At 48.6% G+C, this 16,180-nt stretch overlaps 1 long non-coding RNA gene across 1 annotated transcript in view; it reads right to left on the reverse strand.

Moving 5' to 3' along the window:
• The window catches only part of LOC101005231, a 186,912-nt gene that overhangs the window by 17,424 nt on the left and 153,308 nt on the right, over positions 1 to 16,180 (reverse strand). Inside the window, exon 2 of the long non-coding RNA XR_004179497.1 lies at positions 7,507 to 7,569. This is a non-coding gene — a long non-coding RNA (uncharacterized LOC101005231). The remainder of the gene's footprint in view (positions 1 to 7,506; positions 7,570 to 16,180) is intronic.

The following is a 16,180-nucleotide window of genomic DNA, read 5'->3' on the forward strand; positions in this document are numbered from 1 at the left end:
GTTTGGGGGACTTCAGAGCAGAATGGAGCAAGAGGAACACTGCCCTTGTTGGGAGCCAGAGGTCAGTGTGGTGTGAGTTAGTGATTCTTAGGCCAAGGGCCTCCACGGGAGGGTGGGGCCCCTGGACCCACATAAACCACGCTTCCCAAAGGCCTTCACTGCAGATGTGTTGGAGCCACAGGAACCAGGACTCAGGAGGTGGCACCTGCAGGGCCAGGAGGAGATAGACATGCAGATGGGGCCAGCCCCTCCACAGCCCACTCCTCCTGGAAGCCCAGAGTCTGGCTGGCTCCTTGAACCTGATCTCCTAAACAGGACAAGAAAAAAACACGAAAAACAAAATGTCATTGTGATTTCCCCTGACCAACACACTTCTTTTTCCCCCTTTCCCAACCCCTGTGGAATCTGTACCCTCAAGAGGCACCTGGGGAGCCACCAGCAACTAAGAGTTCAAGGGCTTCTTCTGCATTTGGGGTCAGGCAGAGAGGAGCCACAGCAAGGGAAGGTGAGTGGACAGTTGCAAGCTGTGAAAAGCCAAGCTGCCTCCAGACATCTAGGCCCGCGTTTGGTTCCCATGACACTCTTACTGGCAGCGTTAATAACTAACCACGTCCCAGACAGGTGCTGGCGGCCTAGCCTTAGGAGTTCTTGTTCAGGGCTGGAAATGAGTCACTTCCCTTTTATAGTTTGCTAGGAGACTGAGTCACCCAGGGGCCGACCGTTTCACACAAGTTCTCACACCCTGGCCAACTAATGTCCATGTTCATACCCTAGACCTACCCATCTACCAGGTCAGCTGGGCCCAGTGGGGCTGACCCTCATGGTCTATGTCAAATAGCATCCCCAGGAGTGATCCAGTCCCTGCCTTCTCCCTTTGTCCCCCAATTCTCTCAATGGAGATGGCCCACTCAGCGTCCCAAGAGGCAGCTCCTGCCTGGGCAGCTGTCTGAGAAGGACAGAGTCTGACAGGTGGGCGCCCATGCCCGAGGCCCCATTAGATCCACCTCATCTTTGACCTTCCTCTAAACATTGCTGTCGTGCGTCCTCAACCCTTTGTTTGGAAACCAAAAATACCAGAAGTGGAAAGTTCCAGAGCTGATGGACTAAAGGACAAAACTGCGATGCAGTAAGTCAGCTTCGTCCCTCTCGGGAAGGGCAGAGGCTGAAAGCAAGTAAACTGAGGTCCATGACTGTTTATACACTCCCCCACTTCAGGAGTCAGGTGGGAGGCAGGAGAGGTCACCGAGTCCAAGGCTCCGGGCACCCACATCCCTCAGGTGACTCTGGTGTTAATTTCTCAGGAGTAATCTCTTGATAGACAATAAATAAATGTCATTTGAAAAAACGAGCTCATACGCATTTTTCAGTAACCCTTCTTTCCCACTCTCATATGTTCTCTCTTATGTTTGCCAGCAGGTGGGTACCCATGCCCAAGACCCAGTGACATCCACCTCACCTTTGACCTTTACCCTAAACACTGCTTTCATAACTCCTCAACCCAAGGGGTGCATTTGGTCTCTCTTTTTTAATTTAAAAATTAATTCTTCTTAATTAAAAAAGAATGTATTTAAGAGAAAAAGAAATAATGAAACTAAAAAACGGGAGGTTAAAAAAAAAACCTCCCCAAAATAGTTTGGGGATTTACTTTTTTTTTTTTTTAAATCCTCAGAAAGTCCCTCTTGCTACCTGGTTTCTAAAACAGACAATCAACAGAGATGACATCAGATTAAACAGCACTGGGTGTCTCACTGCCAGGGGCTCCAGGCAGGTGTGAGACTGACAGGTTGAGAAAAGATGACACTATTTCTTCCCTTAGAAGATGAAAACCGAGGAGGAGAAATGACAGCAGAGGCTGAGCCCCGGGTGTGGTGGGAAACGTGACACCCTGCCAGCCGTTGGCCTTTTGGGTGAACTCCGCTCGCTCCTCTCCGTGGGATGACACTGCAACCCGGCGCTTGTTAGCTCCCCCGTCTCTCAGGTATCACAGCCAAACTCAGCCTGGGGGCTCGGAAAGCTCCGCCTGTGGCTGTCTCACCTCCACAGAGCGCCCCTGGACTTTCCAAGCCTGCATTTTGAACTCTGTTGGCTGCGGCCGTGGCTTTCACTTGACCTCTGCAGAGAGAGAGGGGCTTTCCCTGGGACACACGTCTTGCACATAGCAGCTAAGAGCGCCAGCCAAGCTTCGTCGATAGCACCAAGGGTCCAGATGCCAGGAGAGAGACTCCACCCCCGGAGGCGGCTCGAGAGTCCAAGTGAGTCATGAGGTCTGACCAGCAACCATAATGTCCCAGGGTGAAGTGGGAGGCCTGGAGATGGAGCCTGCGCAGGGACAGGAACCACAGTGACTCACAGTTGGACCCTGAGGGGAAGTTCCATCTGCAAGTCCTCTAAATGGCTCTGGTCCCCGGGTGAGCTCATCCCCACTGCCGCTGACACTCAGAACCAGGACTGGCTTCTTTCTCCCAGGGCCCGGGTTTTTCACTCTCAATTATGGTTATGGCAGAAACCAACATTCGAGCCGCAGCACCTCTCCCCTACCCACCACACACATACATGATGGATGGACCTGGGGAAAGAGAGTGTCCTCCTGGAGCGTCAGAGTTTTCATCTTTAAAAATAGTCCTTCCTCCTCATGATCTCACCACGGAAACTTTTGGAGCTATATGGTAGGGAATGTGACAGTTCTTTAAAAGGAAGTATGCGAAATCCACACAAGGCAGTAACATTGTAATATCACTGTTTATAACTGTGGCTCCAGGGACCCAGCCATGAGGCTACCATCTTGCTCCATCTCCCTGGGCCATTGGTCTGGGAGCAGAAGAATGCAAGGCACTGGAGAGGAAGGGGTCCACACTGCCCAGGAGCCCGGCGGGATCACTCAGAAACACACTCAACCTTGGGAGAAACACACAGCGAAAAACCCCACCACTCCCATTGCCCTTTCCTTTCTCTAAGCGTTTCCAACAGACAGCAACATGTACACAATTCTAAGGCTTCATCAGGTAGAAGGGGGTTCTGGTGTGGCCCTCAGCTAGCTCTCCGCAGTGTGCATGAACAGCAAGGTCCCCCAACAAAGGGCACCAGGCATTCATTCCCTTATAGATTCTGTTTTCAGGTTACGTGCAACGACAGGACAGTTGCTAATCACCACCAAGACGGGGCCGTCCCGGAAGCATTCTGAGAAAGACATGCTAGTTCTGTGAGCTCTGAAGCACCCTTAGTCTGTCCTGCCTGGAGGATCAATGTGGCTGGAGGACGAGAAAGACAAAAGAGGAAAGACGGCTGAACCAGTCACTCCTGCCGTGGTCAAGTTGTCCTTTCTTGGAGGGAGGAGGAAGACGGGAGGGAGCTAAGAGGCTGCAAGACCACAAGGAGACCCCGCAAAGAGCTTCAGAGGGGCCACGAAGAATGATCTCAAGCAGTATTAGCTGCTCCATGGCATGCTACTGTCCCCGTTGGGTGTTCCCTGCACTCTGTACCCCTCATGCCCTAACACCATCAGAACAGAAGGAAGGGTGCATTTGCTGTCTCTCTCTTCCTACCCATCTTCCCCTCTCCATTTCCTTTTTTTTTTTTTTTTTTTTTTTTTGCTGCTGGGGCTGCAATCTGCCAGTGTGACCCTGGTGGCTCTGCAGGCAGGAGGGTGAGGAGAGTGACCCTCATATGAAGCCACAACCCCAATGAAAGAGGCTATCCTGAATCCGGGAGTCACACGGTTGTTATCAGTCCCTGAGATGTGGCACCGTGGTGTGTCACCTCATCACCACCATCAATGTCATTCTATGGTAATGTGTGTGTGCCACTGTGTGCCAGGGACACAAACAGGCACATTCAATATCCCTCCTGCTTGGACCCTTCCCCCGCCCTCCCCTCCTCCCACTGGTCTCCCTGTTGCTCTCAGCTTCCCTGTAAAGAGGTCTTTTTCACACTGAGTTGTATCACAGCATGCTTTGCTCAAAACCCTGCCTGGCTCCCACATCCCTCAGAGGGAAGGCCCAAGGCCTCCGGGCCTGACCTGGTCTGGTGGTCACCGCCCCCTCAGCACTCAGCGCTCACTGAGCTAGATTCTCAAGCACACTTTGGGCCTTGATGTACCTGCTCCATCTGTTCCAAAGGCTCCAAAACATCCTCCTGCAAGTCTGTGCTCAAACGTCACCTTCTCCGTTCAGCCCTGCAAACTGCCCTCCACCTCTCTCCCTGCGTTGCACACTGGAGCTGCCTTTCCTGCCTCTGTCTTTTTTTTTTTTTTCCTCCATAACACTATCACCTCCTTACATACTAGATAATTTACATACTTACTATTTTTTACTGTTTAGCCTGCCCCACCTTGACAGCCAGTGTGGCTGCAGGACAGGAAAGGCAAAAGAACAATGATGGCTGACCCAATGCTTCCCATCTTTCCTGGCCCCATGATATGGTTTGGCTCTGTCCCTATCCAAATCTCATCTTGAATTGTAGCTCCTATAATTCCCAGTGTTGTGGGAGAGACCTGGTGGGAGATAATTGAATCATGGGGACAGTTTTCCACATCCTGTTCTCATGGTAGTGAATAAGCCTCACGAGATCTGATGGTTTTATAAGGGGAAATCCCTTTTGCTTGGTTCTCATTCTCTATTGCCTGCCACCATGTAAGACGTGCCTTTTGCCTTCTGCCGTGATTGTGAGGCCTCCCCAGCCGTGTGGAAACGTGAGTCCATTAAACCTCTTTTTCTTTATAAATTACTCATTCTCAGGTATGTCTGTATCAGCAGCATGGAAATGGACTCCTATACCCCATTAGAAGCCAAGCTCCATGCCAGCAGGATGGAGCCTGTTTTGTTCAGTGCCTGTTCTCTGCCTAGAGCAGTCCCAGCGAACAGTGAGTGTCCTGTAAATATCTATTAGGTGAGTGAATCAATGAATGAACTGATGAACAAGTGAAGGGTGGAATTGCTGCCACTCACGGGGAGGGGGCTATGCATCTTATGGAATGAGCTGGTCTTCAGGACGGGGTTCCCTGGGGAGTGGGGGAGAGGGCTGGCAAAAGCAGAAGGTGCTGCTTCCAGAAAGGCAGGCCCGCAGTTTGCCTGGAAATCCCCTTGGCATCACTCATCAACCCCCACCCCAATACACATCCAATCCCAAACAGTAGCTGAAGAGTAACTTCAACCATAGACTCTCTTTCCAGGCCCATGCTCCCACCGGTGAGTGCATGCCGTCATCTGGGCCCCTACTGCATGCTCCTTGGATCCCAGGATGACCAGTAAAGAAAGGATGATGGGGGATGAAAGAGATCCCCTCTTACCCTCATCCCACTCTCAATGCACTAGCTGGGAAGGCAGAGCCAGCACTGCAGGTGAAGTTCTGAAGGTGAGATGGTGGGCAGGTAAAGGAGCTGCCAGTCCCACGGTCCCATGGCTGTGGGGTTTTAAGCAGGTGAGGTACACAGATGGTGACACAGGGAGCAGGTGTGCTGAGCATGGTGGCAGGGTGCAGTCGAGTCCAGTCTTGGGGTGGGATACAGACCAGGTGAGCTGGGCTGAAAGGATCCAAATGTGAGTGGGAAGTGATGGGAAGTGAGACGGAGTGTCCAGTGAGATTTGGTTGCTGGGACAATAAACAGAGAGCCATGATGGGTTTTTTCTAACAAGAAAATGCCATGTCCAATGCTGGATTTCAGAAAGAGGCTTAGGGAAGAGACCAATAGGATTACTTTGGGGAGGAAAGACTTGGAGTCCAAAGGCTGGGGCCCCTCGTGGTTATCCCAGCTTGTTCTATGAAAGCCAACACCAGAGGGGTGGCTGGGAGAGGGAGGGGAAGGATCAAATGGAAAATTGCTGTGGAGTCATTGTCAGGACTTAGTATTCTAGTGGGTGGGGGAGTTAAAACCAATGTCCACCTTCCTTCTACTTGAGCTGCGTGGAATAATATAAAGATAAATAAGGAAGGGAACTAATAGGCATCCACTATGACCTAGACTTTGGATTTGGTTATTTCATTCAATTCTCAACCTCCCTTGAGGACAGGGTATTAGCATCAGCATCTCACAGATGAGGAAATTGAGGCTTTGTAATTTACCCAAGATCATATCCAGAGCTAGGGAGACTGTAAAACACAGAAAAAAAACCACTGACATTCATTGTAAATGCATAATACATCCCAGGCACTGAACTGTGTATTCTCTCATTTCACTTCAAAACATGGAAGAGATTATTTTTATTATCTCCATTTTATAAATGTGGAAAGCATAGTTCAGAAAAGTGAAGGTCACCAGCCCCAGGTCACAAAACAAAGACGCAGTGGAAATGGGATTTGAACCCAGGGCATCCAGGTCTACACTCTACCACCATACTAGACTGATAGTGACAAATTTGCAACATAATCTGTCTAGTTCCAAAAATGTGTTTGCATTGTACAGCAACTCAAGCAGGATTAGCTGCTCCATGGCGTAATGTCCCCATTGGGTGTTCCCTGCACTCTGTACCCCTCATGCCCTAACACCATCAGAACAGAAGGAAGGGTGCATTTGCTTTCTCTCCTCCTACCCATTTTCCCCACTCCCTTTCATTTCCTTCGTTGTTGTTGTTGTTGTTGTTGTTGTTGTTGTTGCTGCTGCTGGGCCTGCAATCTGCCAGTATGACCCCTGGTGGCTCTGTAGGCAGCAGGGAAAACCCTCTCCCAGGCTTCATACTACTTGAGATGATTTGCTTCCAATCAAATCTGACCACGTTCTGAGCTTCCAGCTTAGTACTTACGACTGAGACAACCAGAGCTGTAACCGCTGTGGATGGTGGAATCTAGACAACCCTGGGCAAACCCAGCCCTTGCAGTAGGAGAGCGGCCCCTTGTTCCACATCCTGTTTTATTGGGAGCAGACTTCAGTTGGCAGCATGCCAGAAAGCCCTGATATCCCATTTAACCCCATGGACAGTCTCTGTGTTTCTGAAGGCCAGCAGGTGCAATCCACCTGTTTATCTCCTGGACCCGCAGGCTTCGAGTCACCTGCCTCATGTTCTCCCTGCAAACTGCAAGACCTCTGTGCCCTGCAGTGGACTCAGTGTGCTCAGGGCAGGTAGCAGGACCTGTTGCATGGTGCCCCTGGGAGCTGGGAAAATTCACAGTCACTCGAAACAGCAATAGATCCCAGCAACAGTCCAGGCCTGGCTTCCTCACTCGTTAACTGTGTGACCTTGGGCAAGTGACTGAACTTCAGTCTCCCCATCTGTAGGTTGGGCATAACAGGACCTGACGGCTAGAGTTGTAAGAGGTGAAAATGAGTTGATTCAAGTAAAAGCCAGGAACACAGAGCCTGGCCTGAATTAATTGTGATGACTGTTTGTACTTATTAGCCCGTGTCTCTGGGTCTCTCCGATGGCTAACTGCAAAGCTCCTGCCTGCCAACTGCTGCTCTGAGCTGGGGGCTTTAGGGATGTCTGGGCAAAGAGTTGCACTGAAGAAGGAGCAAAACCTCGAAGTAAGAAGAGCCACAGGGAGGCAGCTGTACTATGACTGCCAAGTGCAACTCACCTCTTTCTTGTCCTTTCCTGGTACAAAGCACCCACCGAGTCAGCCAGAAACCTCTGATTCCGCCTAGAAAAATAAGAGAAGAGTTACACCAGGAAACAAGATAATGAAACTCATCTTGAAGCTTAAATGTGGATGGAGTGGTTCCTCAGTACCAGACAGCTCCCCACAAGCACATAAGAGTTTAATAGCTGTTTATTCTTCCATATAGACTAAAACTACATTCGTCAGAAAAAGGGGAGTAATTCATTTCCTATGCCAATTACGGATACAGCAAACTGAAGAATATTTTCAAAGAAATACAGCTTATTATGATCACAAACTTGACCTAGAATAAACTACGATGTCAATGGATATTTACACTGGATGGTAATTTTTTCAAGTTATAAAAATACTTAAGTTTACAATGGACATTTACTACAAAACAATCTAATGCCACAGTGCCAAGTTGTTCTGTTTTTATTGGGTCTTTTACTCCTATGATCCTATTTCTGAATTTTTATATGTTCTAATTTATTATATGTCTGAATTCACTGAATGGGATGACATATGAGGAGCGTCTAGTACCATGTCTGGTCCCTGTTAAGCACTCAATAAATATCAGCTACTCTATTATTAATTATACATTCCTGTGTGGGTTTCTCTTTCATTCCACCCATATAATTCCTGAACAAACATACACAGATATCAGCATAGTTTCTGCAGCTAAAATAGATATTCAATCTTTAAACTCAACCTCTGTTCAATCTAATTCCGACACCAGGAAGAGTAGTATTTCAAAAGGTGTTTAAAGATAATCGCCCCATTCTAACTTTCCCCATCATTAGGCTCAAAGAAATCACTCTAGACCCTTAGGTTGGCAAATGAAAACAGAGAGAAGAAAGAAAAAAGGGAAAAAGAATACCATCAGATTTGAAACAGAAAACTTGTAACCTTCACACACAAGAGAAAGGATAGTCTCTGGCTGGTGTTTGTTCTTTTGCTGGGTGTACATTATACATTATCACTCCGGTAGTTTCTGAGTTACTGAGGACAAGGCTGAGCTGGTACCCTGCGGCCAACTCCATCAACCAGCACCTACCACCAGATCAGATTGGAGGTCCCCCTGGGCTCCGGCACCCCCAATCCCCACAGCAGCAATACATGTTTGCTGGGTCTGCCTCCCACTATCACACCCATGAACTTAACCCAGGACCAACCTCGAATGCATAGGCTCTTGAATGCAGGGCAAAGGAGGTTGACAGTTTTAGCCCTGATGAATCATGCAACACTTGGGACCTAACTGGCCAATGCTGGACCTACCCTGCAAATGCTAGAAAACTCACCAAAACAGAGCAAGCAAAACTTCACAAGACCCACCAACTCCAACCCTGGCATCTGGAATGGGTTGCTGTTTCTACTTTATACAAAGCCATCCCCATGCGCAACCTATTTTCAGTCTGTTATTAGGTGGAAAGCATCCAATAAACTCATTCAAGCTAAAGCCCACCTGAATGGATGTAGCTTCAGTGTTACCCCTCCATGGGGGATGCACATTTTATCCTGACTCAGTCTTGACTCTTCACCCTGTCCCCGTGAAGCCTCAATTCTGCCAATGTAATAATCGCAGGGATTGGGGAGAGAGAGTAGTGGGACACTGGAGACGGATCCTTTTGAAATCCTACAGTGCGGAATAGGTGAAAGAGGGGAGGCAGAGGCTTACAACCGAGGCTCTCAGACCTGGCTACTCATGGAAATCCCTGCCCCCTCCCCTGGACAGCTGGAAAATCATTCTGAAGTCTGAGCCCCACCCCAGAGGTTCTGATTGCTATAGGTGAGGCCTGGGCACTAGGATTTTTTTTTTTTTTCTTTTTTAAGTTCCCCAGGTAAGTTTAATAAGTAGCACACTCTGAGGATCATCTGGCCGTCTTGCTGAAATTTTGCATTCGGGGGGTCTGGGGTGGCAGCCTGAGACTCTGCCTTCCTAAACTTCTCCTGGATGAACCCAGCGCTGGGGGTCCTCAGAACATTCTGAGCTGCAAGGACTTAGAGGTATCCCCTCTTGCCCCTCCTATGCCCCTGAGGAACCTCAGGCAAGCTGACCACACCCCTACCTCCAGCCACAGCTTTCTCCTCTGTGTTGGAAAACACCACTTTTCCAGGAGGCCCCAGAGACGTGCCCCGTTGACTTCTCAAGTGCCAGCTGGGTAAGAGACATTACTCATGTCCCAAGAGACAGCTGCCCCCTTCCCCCTTTCCTGTAATTCTGTTCGAAGCAGTCCAGCTTGTACCCTGAAGTGCACCCGGATCACTGCATTCAACACAATGGTTTGTTTCTGCTCTGGTCCTTAAAGGGAGTAGGGGTCTCTTGCCTGCTGGCTTTTTGCATCGGCAGGTTGACCAGGGCCACCAAGACGCAGGGCCGCCCAGGGAGCCTGACTCTGTCCGGGGCCCACTGGCCTTGGCATCTGCCCTGTGAAGCTCTGCCGTGACTTCACACACACCTCCCCACCACGTAGCACTGCCCTTACTGTCCTTGCCGCGGACGGCGGTGGGACAGGGAGTGGATGGCACTCCCTCGGAAAGAGGCCAACAGCAGCACGCCACACCCGACTCCAAACCTCTGAGGGAGGCCGCAGACTGCAACTGGCTACCCACAACCTGCCCCCAAGGGTCCCTCCCTGCCTCCCGCACCCCCCGCCCCACCCCTCCCAGTTCCTTTCAGACATTCCCAGGGATGCCTGGAGCCATACACCACCTAGTGGTTCCCAGCTCAACACCAGCAACAAGACACCTCCAACCAAGAGGGAAGAGCCCTCTCCTCCAGGACACCTTAGACTGAGGAACCGGGAAACAAAAGGCCCAGCAGGTGAGGCCGCAAGGAGACATTAGGCTGGAATACGTCCAGTCCCACAAACTCGCCACCTTCTCCAAAAAGTGCACCAGGAACGCAGGAGGCCATGCTGGAAAAGGCTGCCACACGCTACAGGAGAAGACCAGGGTGGAAAGGGAAAAATACCTGGAACGGGAATGGGATGTCAACACTTTATGAGCTAGAGCTCCCTCTTTGGCCAGAATAAGAATTGCAGGTTGGGGGAATTCTTGGATATTCTGGATGGGTCCAAAATCAAAGTGGAGTGATTTCAACAAAACAGGCCAAGTAGTCAAGAAATCAAACCACTGGGTCCAATTTCTAGAAACCTACCCAAGGCCAACACATCTACTGGACTCCCAATACTTTTAGGGGGCCCAAGAAAATGTTCTAATTCCTTTTAAAACCAGAATGAATAAAATGACAGTAATACGAATGCTTAGATAACAACGAATCCAGCCTGAATTCTATTCATCCTTGTATCACTGTAATTGTAAAATACAACATTTATTTATTTATTTATTTATTTATTTATTTATTTATTTATTTTTGAGATGGAGTCTCGCTCTGTCCCCTAGGCTGCAGTGCAATGGCGTGATCTCGGCTCACTGCAACCTCTGCTTCCCAGGTTCGAGTGAGTCTCCTGCCTCAGCCTCCCAAGCAGCTGGCACGAGCCACCACACCTGGTTAAGTTTTGTATTTTTAGTAGAAACGGGGTTTCACTATGTTGACCAGGTTGGTCTCAAACTCCTGATCTCATGTGATCCACCTGACCTGGCCTCTCAGAGCGTTGGGATTACAGGCGTGAGCCGCTGTGCCCGGCCGTAAAATACAACGGTTTTGTTTTTGTTTTTGTTTGAGACGGAGTCTTGCTCTGTCGCCCAGGCTGGAGTGCAGTGGCGCGATCTCGGCTCACCGCAAGCTCCACCTCCCGGGTTCACGCCATTCTCCTGTCTCAGCCTCCCGAGTAGCTGGGACTACAGGCGCCCGCCACCACGCCCAGCTAAGTTTTTGTGTTTATAGTAGTAGAGACAGGGTTTCACCGTATTAGCCAGGATGGTCTCGATCTCCTGACCTCGTGATCCGCCCGCCTCGGCCTCCCAAAGTGCTGGGATTACAAGCGTGAGCCATCGCACCTGGCCCGTAAAATACAATTTTTAATGTTTTATTTTTATGGAGGAAGGGGCCTAGGAAGACAAAAGTGCCAAAGATCATGAACATCATCATGTGGTTCTGAATTTACCTACTTTTTTTTTCCAGTCTCCAAACTTGTCAGCCTTTACTGAAACCCCTTGTTGAATGGTCTTTCTCGGAGACCCCCACTTGAGCCAGGGGACCCACCCCCACCTGCCTGCCATAGGTTCATCCTTTTTACTCCGGGTTCTATTGAAAGTTTTCTGACCCACTCCAGGCAAGTTCATCCCAGGCCCCGGCACCCTGGGCCTGTTTCTGGACAAGCAGAAGCTCCAACAGCTGCCACCCCCGCCTGTGTGTGAGAAGTGCAGGCTGGCAGGATGGAGCAGCAACTCTGAAGGCCAAACACACACACTCAGCCCCCTGCAGCATAAACACGGAGCATACATCACACCCAGGCCTATAAAAGATAATTATACAATCTGATCTGGCAAATTAGTGCCACAGAATGTCTAATTCTCACAATGAATTCCAGGGTTGGATCGGCAGGAAAAATTAACCTGGATCTTTATTGGGATTTGCCCCCAGGTCAGGATTAGGGTTTATTTATCTCCTTTATTTTCCTGTTGCAGGAGGGTGGAAGGCCTTCTCTCCTGCCCGCCCCTCCCCACCGCATCCAGGCTTGGCTTTTTGATAAGCAGGCTGTCCGGTGATCTTTCCCACACACTACCTGACCCAGCTCAGCTAAAATCAAAGAAAGCACCAACTAGGAGATATGTGTGATGTTTTTTTTTTTTCATAAGGAAGAGAAGTTCAGGTATCCCATATCAAGGGATTCACTAGTTGGAACAAACTCAATACAAGGTAAACAAAAGAATGAACATTTCCAGATGGCAATGTACCTCCTAATTATTCTGGCCCGGCTCTGAAATGTTTACTTGGAGAACACTCACATATACACATTTCTCCAAACACCTTTTTCTTTCTTTCTCTCTTTCATTTGCTCTTCCTTTCCAAGGAGTCTTTCCAGAGGAGATAGTGATTAACAGGAGTCGGTGCTCATCTCGTATGCTCATTAAAGAGCTAGATCACCAAAGAATTGTTACCGCAACGCCAAGACAAGTTGACACCAAGCAAGGATTATCTTTCATCTAACAAAAACAAACCTGATGGCAGGCCGGCAAGTTTTCTCCTCTCTTTTACTGTCTTCCTGGGGGTTTCCCCTGTGGAAGATCGTTCCCTATCCAACCTCCCAAGTCAGCCCTGCAATGACCACACACCCAGAGCTTGAAAGACAAGGCTCCGGTCAATATAGAGGGTTAGCATTCACCCTTTCAGCCTACAGAAAATGGGAGTCTGTCAGAGAAATAACGCAAGCTTCCCTGCATCTAATACCCATGTGAGCTACTCACAAAATTCTTAAAAAGTGCCTCTCTCTGAGACTGACCTGGGTGAAAGAGAAACTGTGCTTTTCTAGCCTTACCAGTGGAGGGTTACGGTATTTTGCTCTGGCATGGGCACCAAACTCTTCCACTTTGGGCTAAGGTTTATCATATGTGGGCAACCTCACCCAAACAAATATATATACAAGGGTAGAGGTGTGTATGTGTGTGTGCCTACATATGTGCATATATATATATTTTTGTTTTCAAGGACAATGACATTATGGAAAAACAAACCAGTTCTACACAACTGCCTCTGACTTAAAGCAATGAAAATGTTGTTTTCTTGTGCCTCGCCCAGAGGGATTCTAGGTGACCCAGTGAGAGGTGGTGGAAAGAGAGACTGGAACGTGCAAACCTACCATCAGCTGCAGTGCAATCTTTGTAGAGTTCTAGCCAAATCACAAACTCCAGCTCCAAATTGGGGGAGACGAGCGTGCACTTTTTGCAAGGAGATAAACACCCACTCCCTGCAGGCTACATTGAGGAGTCTCACAAGGAGCCGAGAGAGTAAAGGGTGTACATCCTCTTCCTGAAGGTGGAACAGGAAGATGAAATTATTTCTGAATACAGCCATCCATCAGGTGCTAATAGAGCTATGGATGAGGAGGCAGAGGAACGCTTGGAGTCAGAAAAATGCTGGTGACATATGATGTAGCCAATCCTAAGAAGCATTAATAAATGATCAAAATCATGTCACACATGCATGGGTTCTACAGGCAAAGAGTTGCAGACTAAAATCTTAAGTCTAAACTTTTTTGATGCAAGGCCGTATCTTTTTGCTGCCCAGGCTGGAGTCTAATGAAGCACCTCAGGTCACTGCAACTCTGGCTCCCAGGTTCAAGGATTCTCCTGGCCTCTACTCTCTGAGTAGGGCTGGGACTATGGGGTGTCCACCACTACACCCGCTAATTTTTTGTATTTTAGTAGAGATGGTTTTGCCTATGTTGGCTAAGCTTTGTCCAAACTCCTGACCTCAGGTGGGATCCACCCGGGCCAGCCTCCCAAAAGTGCTGGGATTACAGGTGTGAGCCGCCACACCCAGCTTAGTCTAGACACCTTCTGGGTGTCTGTTTTCTCAACTGAAAAATGGGGATAGCTGTAGTGACTACTTCTTGCCCCTTTTAAACCCTCTACAACCATAACTGTTATTTTTATTTGAGGATGTAAAATATGACTATGCTTTTTTCTATATTGCTTGTTTCTCTCTATATAATTAATTCTAAATTAAACTGTGTATTCAACTGCTTTGCATATTTCCTGCACTATAGCAAGTAATCCATAAATGTTAGCTATTGCTAATACTGTAAAAAAAAAATTATAGAATTGCATGGGTTATAAAAGCAAACTTGGAAGAAGGAAGCAAAAGGTTAGCATTAGTTATCTCTGGGTAGTCAGTTTAACAGTGATTTGTTTTCCTATTTTTACATGTCTAAAATAAACAGGCATTGTTTGATGAAGACCAAAGTGTCATGGTATTTAAAAGATAATAAAAATAAGATGGACATTCATTGTTTTGAACTAGAAATAAAACTATTAAGTGTACTTAAAAAAAAAAACAGTAAAAACAGAAGCTACAGACTTGTTTGCTACATCAGAGATGGATTAGAAATCAAGGATAAAGAGTACCCCCAAAAGGGTACTCTTGGGACCACCAACATGACCCAAAGTGAGACAAGAGCCAGACACACCCAGATGGCAAGTGCTGCTGTCAATTACAGGGATGGGAGGACAGTTCCTTCCACTGAATGATACAGTCAATATTGGCTTGAATGTGAACGTGACTGAGAATCCTAACCCAGCTGACAGGCTGCAGGCCACAGGGTTGAACAGACCTGCTCTGTGGCATTTCCCAAATACCTGTGCCATTATAGACAGACGGTTCTCACAACACCCGCCTTTCGGTTCAGGACCTACAGCCCCTTGCACTTCCCCACGCCTGTTACACAAGCCCAGGCTGGGAGCAGAGGCCATGCTAGAAATACGGGGTCTGTGGCCCCACATGAGCCCAGGAAAGCAAGAGTAGACTTGATCCTCAGATTCCTTCTGCTAACTCTTCAGGCCTCCCAAGAAGGTGGAAATTCAGGTGACAAGGGGGTCTCGCTCAGGTGCCCAGACCTCCGAAGCTCCCCCTTACTTTCTTGGCTCCCCTTCTTCCTCCCAGGTCCAGCACAAAGGGGAACCCGAGGCTCAGTCCTCAGCCCATCCTAATTCCTGTTGCTTCCCCTTTTCCTTGAAGATGTCCCAAACCCCTGTCCCGGACCTTTTTCCTAAGCCCCATTTTGCCAAATGCCTAGAGGGCAGGCTGATGACTGATTCCAGCCAGGATCTCAAATTCACCACATCCAAACAAATCCCCATACATCCTCAACCAGGCTCCTCTCAGCACCTCCCCATTTCAGGGAACTGAACCTCACTCTCTTGGTCACCCAGATGGGATGCCCTCCCCTCCCATAAAGCTCATCACTGGATCCAAGCACCTCTGCTAATGCTGTTCATGATCCATCTTCTCTTATATTCCTATGACCATCAGGTCTGGGATATTCCCATAATAATAATGTCATATATTCCTTCCCTTCCTTTCCCTCCCCTTCCCTTCCTTCCCCTTCCCTCCCCTTCCCTTCTCTCCCCTTCCTTTCCCTTCCCTTCCCTTTCCTTTCCTTTCTTGCTCCCTTCTCCGCTGCCCCCCCACCACAACCACCACTCCTTCTCCTTCTTTCTTTCATTTTTATTTTTGAGACAGAGTCTTGCTCTGCCACCCAGGCTGGAGTACAGTGGCCTGATCATGGTTCACTGCAGCCTCAACCTTGTAGGCTCAAGCAACCCTTGCGCCTTGGCCTCCTGAGTAGCTGGGACTACAGACCTGCACCATCAGGCCCAGCTAATTTTTAAAATTTTTGTAGAGATGGGGTCTCCCTATTTTGCCCAGGCTGGTCTTGAACTCTTGGCTTAAGCCATCCTCCCACCTCAGCCTCCCACAGGGCTAGGAATACAGGTGTGAGCCACCGCACCTGGCCTCATTTCTTCACATATGTTCCTTTACTTAATTTCCTCGACAATCCTCCTTCATCTTGCATCATTTCTTGCCCTGTACACTGCTCTTCCATTCGCTATCTCTGTTTCCATGCTGGAAATCTCCAAGATCTTTGATGCCTCAGGGTCTTTGCACTTGCTGTTTCTTTAGCTTGAAACATTTTGCTTAACTTCCAAAGTCTCCATTCAGACCACACTTCAGAGCCTAATCTAAAAT

Source organism: Papio anubis, chromosome 17 (genome assembly GCF_008728515.1).
Source record: "Papio anubis isolate 15944 chromosome 17, Panubis1.0, whole genome shotgun sequence".
In the NCBI taxonomy this organism is placed as follows: domain Eukaryota; kingdom Metazoa; phylum Chordata; class Mammalia; order Primates; family Cercopithecidae; genus Papio; species Papio anubis.